Source organism: Canis aureus, chromosome X, assembly GCF_053574225.1.
Source record: "Canis aureus isolate CA01 chromosome X, VMU_Caureus_v.1.0, whole genome shotgun sequence".
Taxonomy (NCBI): domain Eukaryota; kingdom Metazoa; phylum Chordata; class Mammalia; order Carnivora; family Canidae; genus Canis; species Canis aureus.
In genome coordinates this window covers 52895564-52913575 of record NC_135649.1, presented here as the reverse complement: position 1 = coordinate 52913575, position 18012 = coordinate 52895564, and the positions used below count along the sequence as shown (strand labels likewise).

At 38.1% G+C, this 18012-nt stretch overlaps 1 pseudogene; it reads left to right on the top strand.

Moving 5' to 3' along the window:
- Positions 1 to 11950: 11950 nt before the first annotated feature.
- Positions 11951 to 12443, top strand: LOC144308409 (peptidyl-prolyl cis-trans isomerase A pseudogene; annotated as a pseudogene).
- The last annotated feature ends 5569 nt before the right edge of the window (positions 12444 to 18012 follow it).

Genomic DNA, 18012 nt, shown 5'->3' with positions numbered 1-18012 from the left:
TGCTTATGTACATAAAACTGGATAGATTTAGTTTTGCTTATGCCTGCTTGGGGAATTTGCAAGTCCAGTCTCCACTTTGTATTTAATTTTAACATTGGGATCACCTAGAGGACTTCAAAGAATATTGGCTCTCACTCCCATTGACTTAAATAGTGGGCATTGATGGGGTGTGCATACTGAAATGTCACTAAAATATTTCTTAGAATTATTGAAGAACCAACTCAAGGGGGCCAGGAACAAAGGTAGCTGCAGAGAAATATCAGGTGCATTTCATGAATCTTCCTTCTAGATCAGTGCTTTTCAATTTTTAACATCTACCCCTAAATCACTCAGCTTTGGACAGAAGAAGATAGGAGTGACTACTTTATATACGGGGTCATTTTCAGAGAAGGAAAAATTCTGAGCTAGGCAGCTGCCCTACAAAGTGTTTACTATAACCAGCACAGTAAAAATGAGCATGGAAATTGCAATTGAATATAGACCAGGAGTTGGTGCCTCCTTTCAGTTGAAACCTTCTTTTTCTTTATAATAAATTTATTTTTTATTGGTGTTCCATTTACCAACATACAGAATAACAACCAGTGCTCATCCCATCAAGTGGCCCCTCAGTGCCCGTCACCCATTCATCCCCATCCCCTGCCCTCCTCTCCTCCCACCACCCCTAGTTCATTTCCCAGAGTTAGGAGTCTTTATGTTCTGTCTCCCTTTCTATATTTCCCACACATTTCTTCTCCCTTCCCTTATATTCCCTTTCACTATTATTTATATTCCCCAAATGAATGAGAACATATGTTTGTCCTTACCAATTGACTTACTTCACTCAGCATAACACCCTCCAGTTCCATCCACTTTGAAGCAAATGGTGGGTATTTGTCGTTTCTAATGGCTGAGTAATATTCCATTGTATACATAAACCACATCTTCCTTATCCATTCATCTTTTGATGGACGCCGAGGCTCCTTCCACAGTTTGGCTATTGTGGAAATTGCTGCTATAAACATCGGGGTGCAGGTGTCCAGGCATTTCATTGCATCTGTATCTTTGAGGTAAATCCCCAACTGTGCAATTGCTGGGTCGTGGGGCAGGTCTATTTTTAACTCTTTGAGGAACCTCCGCACAGTTTTCCAGAGTGGCTGCACCAGTTCACATTCCCACCAACAGTGTAAGAGGGTTCCCTTTTCTCCACATCCTCTCCAACATTTGTGGTTTCCTGCCTTGTTAATTTTCCCCATTCTCACTGCTGTGAGGTGGTATCTCATTGTGATTCTGATTTGTATTTCCTTGATGGCAAGTGATGCAGAGCATTTTCTCATGTGTATGTTGGCCATGTCTATGTCTTCCTCTGTGAGATTTCTCTTCATGTCTTTTGCCCATTTCATGATTGGATTGTTTGTTTCTTTGGTGTTGAGTTTAATGAGTTCTTTATAGATCTTGGAAACTAGCCCTTTATCTAATATGTCATTTGGAAATATCTTCTCCCATTCTGTGGGTTGTCTTTTGAGTTTTGTTGACTGTATCCTTTGCTGTGCAAAAGCTTCTTATCTTGATGAAGTCCCAATAGTTCATTTTTGCTTTTGTTTCTTTTGCCTTCGTGGATGTATCTTGCAAGAAGTTACTGTGGCTGAGTTCAAAAAGGGTGTTGCCTGTGTTATCCTCTAGGGTTTTGATGGAATCTTGTCTCACATTTAGATCTTTCATCCATTTTGAGTCTACCTTTGTGTATGGTGCAAGAGAGTGGTCTAGTTTCATTCTTCTGCATGTGGATGTCCAATTTTCCCAGCACCATTTATTGAAGAGACTGTCTTTCTTCCAATGCATAGTCTTTCCTCCTTTATCGAATATTAGTTGGCCATAAAGTTCAAGGTCCACTTCTGTGTTCTCTATTCTGTTCCATTGATCTATGTGTCTGTTTTAGTGCCAGAACCACACTGTCTTGATGACCACAGCTTTGTAGTACAACCTGAAATCTGGCATTGTGATGCCCCCAGCTATGCTTTTCTTTTTTAAAATTCCCCTGGCTATTCGGGGTCTTTTCTGATTCCACACAGATCTTAAAATAATTTGTTCTAACTCTCTGAGGAAAGTCCACGGTATTTTGATAGGGATTGCATTAAAAGTGTAAATTGCCCTGGGTAACATTGACATATTCACTATATTAATTCTGCCAATCCATGAGCATGGAATACTTTTCCATCTCTTTGTGTCTTCCTCAATTTGTTTCAGAAGTGTTCTATAGTTTTTAGGGAATAGATCCTTTACCTCTTTGGTGAGGTTTATTCCTAGTATCTTATGCTTTTGGGTGCAATTGTAAATGGGATTGACTCCTTAATTTCTCTTTCTTCAGTCTCATTGTTAGTGTACAGAAATGCCACTGATTTCTGGGCATTGATTTTGTATCCTGCCACGCTACCAAATTGCTGTATGAGTTCTAGCAATCTTGGGGTGGAGGCCTTTGGGTTTTCTATGTAGAGTATCATGTCATCGGCGAAGAGGGAGAGTTTGACTTCTTCTTTGCCAATTTGAATGCCTTTAATGTCTTTTTGTTGTCTGATTGCTGAGGCCAGGACTTCTAGTACTATGTTGAATAGCAGTGGTGAGAGTGGACATCCCTGTCTTGTTCCTGATCCTAGGGGAAAGGCTCCCAGTGCTTCCCCATTGAGAATGATATTTGCTGTGGGCTCTCATAGATGGCTTTTCAGATGTCGAGGAATGTTCCCTCTATCCCTACACTCTGAAGAGTTTTGATCAGGAATGGATGCTGTATTTTGTCAAATGCTTTCTCTGCATCTATTGAGAGGATCATATGCTTCTTGGTTTTTCTCTTGCTGATATGATGAATCACATTGACTGTTTTATGAGTGTTGAACCAGCCTTGCATCCTGGGAAAAAATCCCACTTGGTCATGGTGAATAATCTTAATGTATTGTTGTATCCTATTGGCTAGTATCTTGTTGAGAATTTTTGCATCTATGTTCATCAGGGATATTGGTCTGTAAGTCTCCTTTTTGGTGGGGTCTTTGTCTGGTTTTGGAATTAAGGTGATGCCTGCCTCATAGAATAAGTTGGTAGGTACTTGATCTCTTTCTATCTTTCCGAACAACTTTCATAGAATAGGTATGGTTTCTTCTTTAAACGTTTGGTAGAATTCCCCTGGGAAGCCATCTGGCCCTGGACTTTTGTATCTTGGGAGGTTTTTGATGACTGCTTCAGTTTCCTCCCTGGTTATTGGCCTACTCAGGTTTCTATTTCTTCCAGTTCCAGTTTTGGTAGTTTGTGGCTTTCCAGATATGCGTCCATTTCCTCCAGATTGCCTAATTTATAGGGGTATATCTGTTCAGAATATGCTTTTAAAATCGTTTGTATTTCCTTGGTGTTGGTAGTGATCAATCCTTTTTCATTCATGATTTTATTAATTTGAGTCTTCTCTCTCTTCTTTTTAATAAGGCTGGCTAATGATTTATCAATCTTATTATTTCTTTCAAAGAACCAACTCCTGGTTTTATTGATCTGTTCCACAGTTCTTCTGGTCTCGATTTTGTTGAGTTCTGCTCTAATCTTTATTAACTCTCTTCTTCTGCTGGGTGTAGGATCTATTTGATGTTTTTTTCTATAGCTCCTTTAGGTGTAAGGTTAGCTTTTGTATTTGAGTTCTTTCCAGTTTTTGAATGGATGCTTGTATTGCGATGTATTTCCCCCTCAGGACTGCTTTTGCTGCATCCCAAAGATGTTGAAGGGTTGTATCTTCATTCTCATTAATTTCCATGAATCTTTTTAATTCTTCCTTAATTTCCTGGCTGACCCTTTCATCTTTTAGCAGGATGGTCCTTAACCTCCACGTGTTTGAAGTCCTTCCAAACTTCTTGTTGTGATTTAGTTCTAATTTCAAGGCATTATGGTCTGAGAATACACAGGGGATGATCCCAATCTTTTCGTATCAGTTCAGACTTGATTTGTGACCCAGTGTGTGGTCTATTCTGGAGAAAGTTCCATGTGCACTTGAGAAGAATGTGTATTCAGTTGGGTTTGGATGTAAAGTTCTGTAGATATCTGTGAAATCCATCTGGTCCAGTGTATCATTTAAAGCTCTTGTTTCTTTGGAGACGTTGTGTTTAGAAGACCTATTGAGTGTAGAAAATGCTAGATTGAAGTCACCAAGTATAAGTGTATTATTATCTAAGTATGTCTTAACTTTGGTTATTAATTGATTGATATACTTGGCACCTCCCACATTCGGGGCATATATATTGAGGATTGTTAAGTCCTCTTGTTGGGTACATCCTTTAAGTATGAGATAGTGTCCCTCTTCATCTCTCACTACAGTCTTCGGGGTAAATTTTAGTTCATCTGATATAAGGATGGTTACCCCTGCTTTTTGTGAGGACCATTTGAATGGCAAATGGTTATCCAACCTTTTATTTTGAGGCTGTAGGTGTCCTTCTATCTATAATGAGTCTCTTGTAGACAGCGAATATATGGGTCCTGCTTTTTTATCCAGTTGAAACCTTGCGCCTTTTGATGAGGTCATTAAGCCCGTTCCCATTCAGAGTTACTATTGACAGATATGAGTTTAGTGTCATCATGATATCTATTCAGTCCCTCTTTTTGTGGATTGTTCCATTGGACTTCTTCTTAAAGGGGAATTTTGCAAGTCCCCCTTCAAATTTCTTGCAGAGCTGGTTTGGAGGTCACATATTCTTTCAGTTCCTGCCTGTCTTGGAAGCTCTTTATCTCTCCTTCCATTCTGAATGAGAGCCTTGCTGGATAAAGTCTTCTTGGTTGCATGTTTTTCTCATTTAGGACCCTGAATATATGCTGCCAGCCCTTTCTGGCCTGCCAGGTGTCTGTGGAGAGGTCTGCTGTTACCCTAATACTTCTCCCCATAAAAGTCAGGGATTTCTTGTCTCTTGTTGCTTTAAGGATCTTCTCTTTATCTTTGGAATTTACAAGCTTCACTATTAAATGTCGAGGTGTTGAACAGTTTTTATTGATTTTACGGGGGGATCTCTCTATTTCCTGTATCTGAATCCCTGTTTCCTTTCACAGATTAGGAAAGTTTTCAGCTATGATTTGTTCAAATACACATTCTGGACTTCTGTCCCTTTTGGCGCCCTCGGGAACCCCAATTAAACGTAGGTTTTTCTTCCTCAGGCTGTCACTTATTTCCCTTAATCTATCCTCATGGTCTTTCAATTGTTTGTCTCTTTTTTCCTCAGTTTCCCTCTTTGCTATCAACTTGTCTTCTATGTCACTCACTCGTTCTTCCACCTCGCTAACCCTCATCGTTAGGACTTCTAGTTTGGATTGCATCTCATTCCATTGATTTTTAATTTCTCCCTGATTAGATCTAAATTCTGCAGTCATGAAGTCTCTTGAGTCCTTTTTCCTTTTTTTAGAGCCACCAGTAGCTTTATAATAGTGCTTCTGAATTGGCTTTCTGACATCGAATTGTAATCCAAATTTTGTAACTCTGTGGGAGAGAGGACTGTTTCTGATTCTTTCTTTTGAGGTGAGGTTTTCCTTCTAATCATTTTTGCTCAGTGCAGATGGGCCAAAAACAAGTTGTTGGGAAAAGGAGAAAAAGAAAGAAGAGAAAGAAGGAAAGAAGAAGAAAAAAGAAAAAAGAATAAAGGAAGAAAAAAAAAGAATAAAAGGGAAAAAAGAGAAGAAAAGAATAAAAGAAAAAGGGGTGGGAAGCAAACAGAAATCAAAAAAGAAACAAACAAACAAACAACAAGGGGAGTATCCTCTGATTCTGTATACTGTAAGTCCCTCGACTTCCCCTGGAACTTTCCAGTGCTGCTTGGTCAATAATTTGTTTTTCCCCTGTCTGTCTAGCTGGTCTTCTGGGGGAGGGGCCTGCTGTGCTGATTTTCAGGTGTTAGCACTTGGGGGAGCTGCTCAGCCCCCTGCCTTGTGCAGGGCTCAGTGGGGGTTGTTTATCCTGTGAGGCCCCAGGAGGAACAACCACAGTGGCGGCGGCCAGCTCTCCAGCCCTAGATTCAGCTCCTGCAGTAACTAAGGAGCTCTCAGCCTGCAGGGGCCTGGATGCTCCGTGGGTGGGGCCGTTGAACTGCTCAGCTCGGGGCAGGAGTGTCCTTGCTTTCCTGTGCCCTCCTGGATTCTGCCTGTCCTGGGGGGAGCGCCGGATGGTGGGCTGTGTCCCCCGCGCCCTGTGCTCCTGGGCCTGTGCTATTGGATTCGCACTCCCCAGCCGAGTAGCCCCCTCTGCGTGGAGCCTCTCCCGGAGCCGCCTCCATGCAGCTTCTGGGTCCAGCCGGGCGTGCCTGCTGCAGCCATTTAGGGAGCTCGGCCGGGGTGTGGCGCACTCTCCCCAAGGTACAGGTCCTCTGTTAATGCCCCTGGGAGCCTGAGGTCATCCCTGCCCCTCCTGGGGTCCTGCTGTAACTCCCTGGGAGCGCCTTTCTGCCCGGGAAGATTGGTGAAGCTCCTGCTTCTCCAGGTGGGTCTTTCCTGTCCTGGGGGCATTATGCTACCATTTGTATAGCCTCTTTGAAGAGATATCTATTTTTTTTAAATTAAGTTTTTAATTTAATTCCAGTATAGTTAACATACAGGGTTTTCTTAGTTTCAGGTATACAATTTAGTGATTCAACAACTCTATACATTACTCAGGGCTCATTATGATAAATGTACTCTTTAATCCCCATCACCTATTTCACCCATCCTCCACCACCTCCCCTCTGGTAACCATCAGTTTCTTCTCTATAATTAAGAATCTGTTTCCTTCTCTCTCTCTCTCTCTCTCTCTCTCTCTCTCTCTCTGCCTTTGCTAATTTGTTTTGTTTCTTCAATTCCACTTGAGTGAAATCATATGGTATCAGTCTTTCTCTGACTGATTTATTTCACTTAGCATGATAAATCCTAGCTCCATTCATGTTGTTGCAAATGACAAGATTTCATTTCTTTCTATGGTGGAATAATATTCCATTGCATACATACATCATTTCTTCTTTATTCACCTACTGATGGATACTTGGGCTGCTTTTATAATTTGGCTTTTGTAAATAATGCTGCTATAAACACTTTTGTATTAATGTTTATGTATTTTTTTAGTAAATACCCAATTTACAAAAGTACAATTGTTGGATCATAGGGTAGTTCTGGTTTTGTTGTTGGTGGTGTTGTTGTTGTTACTGAAGCACGCCAGGCTTTCCTGACTAATTGAAAGGATCAAATAAATTACTGACTTATAGATAGTATTTATTACACTGCACAATGCTCTACAAATTAAAATATGGGGAAGGAATGAAGTGGATTTTATCCTAACTGGGCAACCTGACTTTACTCTGTCTCTTCTCCTGGGTTTCTATACATCAATTGCTAATATTCTTTTAAGAAGATATAAATCTAATCATATTATTATATGTATAATATATTATATATATCCCCCTGTATAAATATTAGGTTAGGGATCCCTGGGTGGCGCAGTGGTTTAGCGCCTGTCTTTGGCCCAGGGCGCGATCCTGGAGACCCGGGATCGAATCCCACATCGGGCTCCCGGTGCATGGAGCCTGCTTCTCCCTCTGCCTGTGTCTCTGCCTCTCTCTCTCTCTCTGTGACTATCATAAATAAATAAAAATTTAAAAAAAAAAAATATTAGGTTAGTTTCTCAAGGAGATATTTGATTCCTCCTTCTGGTTTCATTATTTTTCATCTGTTCTCCTAGAGCACCCAGTACTTACCTATCCTGTTACTTATTATATGATAACTATATTGCAGTGCATCTGATTGTTTATATGTGTTGTTCCAATGGAATAAAAACTCACTGAGGGCATAGACCTTGCTTGCATTATTGAACACTGCACTTTTAGTGCCTTGAATGGTGCTTGGCACAGGGTAGGAAGAAATAATGATTGCATTCATCTTTTAGTTTTATATATTTTGCAAGTGAGTCAGGAATCAAAGTAGAGCTAGAGCTCCATATTCAGTTATATTATTGACATTATGCTAGTTTTACTACCTTTTATGAGCCAACCTTGTAAACTGTAATCACAATTTATCTTTGGTTCTAAACATTTTTGTTTTGTTTTGTTTTCATTTGTTTTTATTTAAGTTCAATTTGACAACATAGAGTATAACACCCAGTGCTCATCCCATCAAGTGCCCTCCTCAGTGTAAACATTTTTGAATTAAATTTATTAAGCATGCTAAGTCCTTGAGCCTTTTATGAATATGGCTATGACTACAAATCAAGGATACAGACTATCCTAATAGTGTTTATGTGTGCTTTTAACAACAAATACATCATTCTAGTTTCAGTTATTTTGTATTTGTCACTCTTTCACTTACATATTTTTATAAGAGAACAGAAAACTATAGGTAGTAGAAAATGTTTTAAATTTCTCCCTCCTTAAAACAGTTAACCAAATTAACTGAAGCATTCAATCTTGCCTGATTGCCCATTAGACTATGTTATTTTTATTTCACATTCACAAGCACTTATTAAGAACAAAACACCTACCTTATACCACTCACAAAAATTAACTCAAAATGGATTAAAGACTTAAATGTAAGAGTGGAAACCATAAAAATCCTAGACAAAGGGAAAGAATAAAAAAACTTCTTTGACATGGGACTTGGCAATGACTTTTTGAATCTGACACTTAAAGCATAAGCAACAAAATAAAAAAATAAGTTAGACTATATAAAAAAATCTTCACAGTAAGAAAAAAGGTCAACAAAATAAGAAGACAGGGTAGTCTTGGGTGGCTCAGCGGTTTAGTACCGCCTTCAGCCCAGGGCATAATCCTGGAGTCCCAGAATGGAGTCCCATGTCAGGCTCCCTGCATGGAGCCTGCTTCTCTCTCTGTATCTCTGCCTCTCTCTCTCTCTCTCTCTCTCTGTGTGTGTGTGTGTGTCTCATGAGTAAATAAATAAAATCTTAAAAAAACACAATAAACTAAAAAGACAACTTACAGAATGTGAAAAAATATTTGCAAACTATATATCTGATAGGGAGTTAATATTCAATATATACAGAGAACTCATAAAAGTCAATAGTAGAAAAAATAAATAATTCAATTTAAAAATGGTCAAAGGACATGAATAGGTATTTTTGCAAAGGAGATATATGAATAGCCAACAGGTACATAAAAAAGTGCTTAACGTCACTAACCATTAGGGAATGCAAATCAAAACCACAATGAGATATTACTTCATTCCTATTATAATAGTTATTGTCAAAAGGATAAGAGATAGCAAATGCTGGCAAGGATGTAGAGAAAAGGGTATACTTGTGCACTGTTGGTGGGAGTGTAAATTGGCACAGCCACTATGGAAAGCATTATGGACATTCCTGAAAAAGTTAAAAATAGAACTACCATAAGTTTCAGCAATTCCACTTCTGGGAATATGTCCAAAGGAAATGAAAACAATATGTCAAAGAGATATCTGCATTCTCATGTTCATAGCAGCATTATTTACAATAGTCAAGACATGAAAACAACCTATAGTCAAGACATGAAAACAACCTAAGTATCTACCAATGGACGAATGGATAAAGAAGTTGTGGTATATATACACAATGCTGCATTATTCATCCTTAAAAAATAAGGAAATCCTGTTATATGTGACAATGTGGATGGACCTTGAGGACTTTATGTTAAGTGAAATAGACAGCAAAACACAACTACTGTATGATCTCACTTATATATGCAATGTGAGAAAAAGAAGAAAACAACAAACTTCTAGAAAAAGAGATCAGACTTGTGATTACCAAAGTGGGGGTTAGAGGAATCAATGAAGGTGGTCACAAGGCACAAACCTCTAGTTGTAAGATAAATATAAACCCTGTAATTGTAATATGCATTGTAATGTAATAACTAATTAACACTGCTCTATATTTGTATAAGAAAATCGTTGAGTAAATCCTAAGGGTTCTCATCACAAGCAAAATACCCCATTTTTTTTTCAAAATTTTATATCTCTATGAGATGATGGATGTTAATTTATGGCAATCATTTCATAAAATATGTAAGTCAAGTCATTATGCTGTATACCTTAAATGTATACAGTGCTAGATATAAATTATATCTCAATAAAGCTGGGTGATAAAGATGAGAGCTGAAAGAAAAGCAAAAGTTAGGTAAGAGGGAGGCAAAGAGTATTTTGGGCAGATGGAAGAGTGTGTGCAAAGATCAGGACTTGAGAAAGAAGGTAGCATTCATTGTAGATAACTGCTCACTGCCTCCTCAACATCCACTTACCCCTTTCTTACTCTGAATGTAACTTCAATTTTGTCAGATATTCAGTCGTGGATGTTCATCTCTGGATGTTTAGGAGAATCTGATTGGTTTAAGCTAATCAGTGTGTGTGGCATTCCTTTGGTAATTGTTATTTGTCCAGCAGTTGGAATCTGGCCTAAATCAGCCCAATAAAACTTAAAGAAAAAGACCTAACCCATGCTTCAAGGAGAGATTTTCCTCTCCTTTCCTGATGCTGCTGTTGCCAAAACAAAACAAAACAAAACAAAAAACAGAAAAACCTTGTAGTCCTTATTTCCACTGGCAATTATCTTGCTACACAGAAAATAACCAACCTTAGAATAAAGCCAAACTGCAGAGAGCTTAGCACAGAACTGGAATGAATCGAAGGGTTTCACAATAATAATTGAGTAGCTATCGATTTCTAGCATAGCTAGAGCTTGCCATAATTTTAGACCTCCAATTTTGAGTTAAGTTTCCTCATTACATGAGTTTTGAGTCAGTGTTTTCTCTTACCTAAAATCAAAATTATTGTAACTGATAGAGAATTTGATAGAGTGAAAGAAATTTAGTATAACAAAATTATAGAGTGGAACAAGATGAAGCTGAAGTAGGCAAAATCTTGTGGACCTTATTTCTGCTGGCAACACAATAAGCTCAGGGCATCCATACAGAAATTATTCCACCAACTAGGCACACATTAAAGGATTGAAAGACAAAGCAAGCTTATGACATTTAAAACTTCATTCTTGTAAATACTATAGCTCAGTCCTTTTAGGAAATACATATTGATCTGTGTATTGTGATTTAATCAGCTCCATTTTATCCACATATGTCCCACGTTAGAGATGGGTTATATATTTTGTAAAGTTTGAGAAAATCCTTTTGAATACAGTAGGGGATGTGAAAAATAATATTGGAGGGGTTGGTGCTATTTAGGAGTAAGAGTCATGTCCAAGAAGACTTTTAAAAAAATTATTAGAAAATGGAAAAAAGTGATACAATATGGAGAATGGCTCTAGGAAATCCAAATTTTCCAATCACATGAAGAACAGATCAAGTAAAATAAAAAAAATGTTTAGTAGAAACTCTGAGCTTAAAAGTGTCAATATAATACAAAATAAATGAGATAAGCAGGACCAGACATGTCCTGGTTGAAACTTTTAAAATTTAAAAATAAGTCTTATGAATATCTAGCTATGCAAAACATTACTTTATTTATAGTAGAGAGAGTTTTGGGAGAAGGGGAGAAATCAAGAAACACCAGTTTTACTTAACATTGATAAGAGAGGGATCCCTGGGTGGCGCAGCAGTTTGGCGCCTGCCTTTGGCCCAGGGCGCGATCCTGGAGACCCGGGATCGAATCCCACATCAGGCTCCCGGTGCATGGAGCCTGCTTCTCCCTCTGCCTGTTGTGTCTCTGCCTCTCTCTCTCTCTGTATGACTATCATAAATAAATAAAAAAAAATGTTTAAAAAAAAAACATTGATAAGAGAAATATAAGTACCACATTTAAAACACATAGGTAAATTTAAAGGGTGGTTAATTTCTTCCAAATATCTAAACAAAAAAGGAAAGAAAAATATTGTAAATAGAACAAAACAAACAGCATGAAAATATGAAAACATTAAAGCAAAGGAGTTTATAGAAGATAAAGCCAATGTAAATTAGTTAAGTCCTCTCAATAAAAGTTTCAGACTTAGCCTAGCAGACCCCACCGCCCATCCATGGTCAACCCCACTGTGTTCTTTGACATTGCCATGGATATGAGCCCTTAAGCTGTGTCTCCTTCAAGCTGTTTGCAGACGAATTTCCAAAGACAGCAGAAAACTTTTATACTCTGAGAACTGAGGAGAAAGGATTTGGTTATAAAGGTCCCTACTTTCACAGGATTATTCAGGGATTTTTGTGCCAAGGTGGTGACTTCATATGCTATAATGACACTGGCAGCAAGTCCACCTATGGGGAGAAATTTGGTAATGAGAATTTCATCCTGAAGTATATGGTTCCTGGCATCTTGTCCATGTCAAATGCTGGACCCAAAACAAATGGTTTCCAGGTTTTCATCTGCATTGCCAAAACTGAGTGGTTGAATGGAAAGCATGGGTCTTTGGCAAGGTGAAAGTGGGCATGAATATCATGGAACACATGGAGAGATTTGGTTCCAGGAGTGGCAAGACCAGCACGAAGATTGCCATTGCTGACTGTGAACAAATCTGATAAATTTGACTTGTGTTTTATCTTAACTACCAGATCATTACTTCTGTAGCTCAGGAGAGCACTCCTTCACCACCATCTGCTCAAAATATCCAATAATCTTTGGGCTCTCATTGTGGTTCTATGAGATCCGTATTTCCTTACTCCTCTCCAAGTCTAGATGGATTACAGAGTTAAGTTTATGATTATGAAATAAATAACAATGACAAAGTTTAGACTCAACTGACAAAAGAAAAATACAATTATCTGCAACTTATAAGGCATAAAATAAAGTCTCTTAAAAAGTAAAAATATTTCTTAAAAGAAAAATGCAAATAAAAATGTATAGATGATCATTAATAATAATAATCAAAGTATAATTCAATAAGTAATGCAGTTTATTTTACATTGATTTAATAGTATATGATTAATGAAAATAGAGGTATGGGCCTTTATAATAATGAACAATTTGACCAGGTACTACACTACAATTTCTGCATGTGTTAGCTAACTTAATGTTCAAAATAATACGATGTGGCAGACATGGTTATTCTCATTTTGGATATGAAACAATTGAGCATAGAGACGTTTAATAATTTGATCAAGGTTCTCCCTGGTAAAGGCATAACTGAGATTTGGACCCAGGTCATTATAACTTGAGAACCTCAAAGACACTTCATTAGTGTATCTGAAAGTTTAGTCCTTGCATTACCTGCATCAGAGTGCTTATTAAAAATGTAAATTCCTGACATCATCTCTGATATATTCTAAAGCTCTTAAGTTTGCATTTTAACAAGTATTCCAGGTGATTCTTATACATGCTAACATTATCTTTTCAAAGCTCTCAGTTTCATTTTTTGGTAATGATTTCTTATATTTCTACTCTGATCTTTATACTAATACCTATAATAATGGTTATTTAAGAAATTGTATAAGAAAAAAATGATATCTTTCCTACTTCTGCTTTTTGGAATTAGTTTTCTTTTAGAATCTAATGTGTGATCAGTTTTATAAAAGTAAAATGGATGGTTGAAAATAATATATATTTTCTGTAATGTTTCAAGTTTGTTTTGATAACCTGATTAATATGAAATTATATATTATTTTTTTCTACTTAATATGGCTAATAAAGATCATATTAATTAATCACAATGTGCTAAGACTAGAATTTAATAAACATTTAAAGAAAAATACGCAGGAATAATTTTAAAAGACACTTTCATGAATAATTATTATTATATAGATCAGAGTAGAAATATAAGAAATCCTGAGTAAAAAAAATAAAAAAAACAATTAATAAGAGCTTTGAAAAGATAAACAGGGGTGCCTGGGTTGCTCAGCAGTTAAGTGTATGTCTTTGGCTCAGGGCATAATCCTGGAGTCCCTGGATTGAGTCCCACATTGGGATCCTGCATGGAGCCTGCTTCTCCCTCTGACTATGTCTCTGCCTCTCTCTCTATCCATGTCTCTCATGAATAAATAAATAAAATCTAAAAAAAAAGAAAAGATAAACAAAATTGATAAACCTTTGGCCAGACTCATTGAGAAAAAAAAAGAAGTTACAAATGACACCACTGAAATACAAAACATTATAGGAGACTACTACAAAAAATCATAAGCCAACAAATTGGACAACCCAGAAGAAATAGAGAAATTCCTAGAAATATACAATTTTCCAAAAGTGAATCAGGAACAAACAGAAATCCTGAATAGATCAATTACTTGTAATGAAATTGAATCAGTAATCAAAAAAGTCCCAACAAACAAAACTCCAGGACCAGATGGCTTTAAAGGTGAATTTGACCAAAATTTGAAGAAGAATTAATACATATCATTCTCAAAGGATTCCAAAAATTGAAGAGGAGGAAATGCTTCTAAATATGAGGCCAGCATTATTCGGATAACCAAACCAGAAAAGGCTGCCACAAAAAAGAAATTTACAGAACAATATCCTGAAAAACATAGATGCAAAAATTCTCAATAAAATATTAGCCAACTGAATTTAACAATATCCCAAAAGGATCATTCACACCTATCAAGTGGGATTTATTCCAGGGATGCAAGGATATTCCAAGAATGTTTCAGTATTCACCAATAATTAATCACATTAACAAAACTAAGGATAAAAATCATATAATCACCTCAATGGATGCAGAAAAAAAAATTAAAAAAAAAAAAGACCATAAGTAACAACCCCACAGCTAACATACTTAATGGTGAAAAGCTTAAAGATTTTCCTCCAAAATCAGGAATAAGACAAGGATTTTAGCTCTGCTCACAATTGTTCAGCATAGTACTGGAAGTCCTAGTCACAGCAATCAGACAAGAAAAATAAATAAAAGACGTCCACACTGGTAAAGAAGAAGTAAAACTGTCACTATTTTCAGATGACATAGTACTATATGTAGAAAACCCTAAAGATTCTACCAAGAAAATCTGTTAGAACTAATAAATAAGTTCTAATAAATACTAAAACAAAAAAAACAGTTGCAGGATACAAAATCAATATATAGAAATCTGTAGCATTTCTGTGCACTAATAAAAAAGTACCAAAAAGAGAAATTAGAAAACAATCCCATTTACAATCGCATTAAAAAGAATAAAATACCTAGGCAAAGTTTAATAGTGGAAATAAAAGACCTATATTTTGAAAGCTGACATTGATGAAAGAAATTGAAAATGACACAAATAAATAGAAAGATGTATCATGCTCATGGATTAGAAGAATTAATATTGTTAAAATGTCACTACAACCTACAGCAGTACATAGATTTAATGCAATCACTATTAAACACCAATAGTATTTTTCACAGAACTAGAACAAATAATTGTAAAATTTTTATGGACTCCATAAGACCAAAATAGCCAAAGCCATCTTGAGAAAGAAGACCAATGCTGAAGGAATCCGAATCCCAGATTTAAAACTATACTACAAAGTTATAGCAATCAAAAAAGTATGTTATTGGCACAAAAATAGACACATAGATCAATGGAACAGAATAGAAAGCCCAGAAATATACTATGCTTATATGGTAAATTAGTGTATGGGGAAAGAGGCAGGGATACAAACTGAGGAAAAGAGTCTTTTTAATAAAGTGTTGGGAAAAATTTGCAGCTAAATGCAAAAGAATACAACTGGACCATTTTCTTGCACCATACATAAATATAAATTTAAAAGTGATTAAAGACCTAAACGTGATATGTGAAATCATAAAACACCTTAAGAAAATATAGCCAATAAATTCTTAGACATCAGCTTTAGCAATATTTTTCTTTATTTGTTGCCATAGGAAAGGGACACAAAGCAAAAGTAAACATTTGGAACTACATCAAACTAAAAAGCTTTTGCATAATTAAAGAAAACATCAATAAAACAAAAAAGCAACCTACAGAATGATAGATTTTGCAAATAATAAATCTGATAAGGGCTTAATATGAAAAATATAATAAAGAACTCATACAACTCAACACCAAAATGCAAATCAGCCAATTAAAAAAAGTATGGATATCCTGAACATCTATTTTTCCAAAGAAGACAAACAGATGGCAAATAGACACACGAAAAGATGTGTAGCATTACTCATCATCAGGGAAATGCAAAATAAAATCACAGTAAGATATCATCTTACACCTGTCATAATGGCTAGAATTAAAAAGACAAGAAATGGCAAGTTTTGGCAAGGATGTGGAAAAAAGGAAACTTTGTACACTTTGGTGGAAATGTAAATTGGTGCAGCCACTGTGAAAAACAGTGTGGAGGTTTCTCAAAGAATTAAAAGTGGAGGAGGCAGGGCAAGATGGAGGAAGAGTAGAGTCCCCAAGTCGCCTGCCCCACCAACTTACCTAGATAACTTTCAAATCATCCTGAAAACCTACAAATTTGGTCTGAGATTTAAAGAGAGAACAGCTGGAATGCTACAGTGAGAAGAGTTTGCACTTCTATCAAGGTAGGAGGACGGGAAAAAAAAAAATAAATAATAAATAAATAAATAAATAAATAAATAAATAAATAAGCAAGCATCCAAGGGGGAGGGGCCCTGTTGCCTGCACTGCAGCAACACGATCAGGGTCCTGAGGATAAGGGGATGAGGAAAATAAAAGAAAAGTAAAGAGATGGGGACAGGAGGGACACAGTGGATGATGTCCAAGCAGTGCCAGCTTTATTCAAGGGTTTACAACATTTTATAGCATGAGCAAAACAAAGCCAAGAAGGTGTTTATTTTTAGCAGGTTTGTGAAACCCTCCAAAGTTCCCCTTTCTCAGCATGCAAGACAGACTCGGGTACCAAAGACCTTGGTAAATAGATAAGCTTGTTGCTCCAGATGTGCATACTTCAAAGGAATATTAGATATGGTAAACAGACCAGCAAGGACAGACAGACACTTATTTACATTTATGACCACATCAGAATAAGTTGTATCTATTGTGTTATGTGGGTGATCACATACAAGCGAGCCCTGAGAACCATTGCTCAAGCCCTTTCTCAAGCGTCTACCAACTATTCACCCTTTAGGCTCCTGAGCCTTTTGAGTGAATGAGGGACACAAGTCCAGGCCTGGTTTGGTTCAGTTACTCCAGCTAGTTCGTGGTTGCCCACAGGGCCCCTGCGAGGAGCCGGGCTAAGGCCACTCAGCGAAAGCCCCCAGGACAGGACAGCCCAGTCCCGGAGAAGCAGGAACTTCACCAATCTTCCCGGATGGAAAGGCGCTCACATGGAGCTCAGGCAGGATCCCAGGAGGGGCGGGGATGCCTTCAGGCTCCCAGGGGCACTAACAGAGGACCTGCACCCTGGGAAAAGCACACCACACTCCGTGGCTGAGCTCCCTAAAGGGCTGCAGCGCAGTTCCCAGCTGGACCCAGAAGCAGCGTGGAGGCAGCTTGGGCAGTGGCTCCACACGGAGGGTGCTGCGTGGCCCCTGGACGCAATCCCAGCAGCACAGGCCCTGGAGCCCAGGGTGCTGGGGATACAGCCTAAGATGCGGCGCTCCATCTGGGACAGGCAGAGGCCGGGATGACACATGGCAGCGAGGACTCTCTTGCCACCAGGCAGCCCCAAGCTGTGTAGATTGGCACCCCCGGCCCCCAGAGCATCAAGGACCCTGCAGACTGGTTGCTGTGGTACTTACTGCGGGAGCTGACTATAGGGCTGGAGAGCTGGCTGCCGCCACTGTTGTTCCTCCTGGTGTCACCTTGTACCTGGGACTGAGCAGGGGCCTCACAGAATAAAGAGCTACCACTGAGCCATGCACCTGGCAGGTGGCTGGGCAGCTCCCCCAGGTGCACACACCTGAGAATCAGCACATCAGGCCCCTCCCCCAGAAGACCAGCTAGAAGGACAGGGGAAAAGCAAGTTATTGATCAAGCAGCACTGGAAAGTTCCAGGGAAAGTCGAGGGATTTACAGTAAACAGAATCAGAGGATACTCGCCCTTGTTTTTGATTTGTTTGTCCCCCCCGCACCCTTTTTTTTTTTTCTTTTTTCTTTTCTCTATTTTTCTCCTTTTTCCACTACAAGTTCTTTAGGCCACTCTGCACTGAGCAAAATGACTAGAAGGAGAAACTCACCTCAAAAGAAAGAATCGAAACAGTCCTCT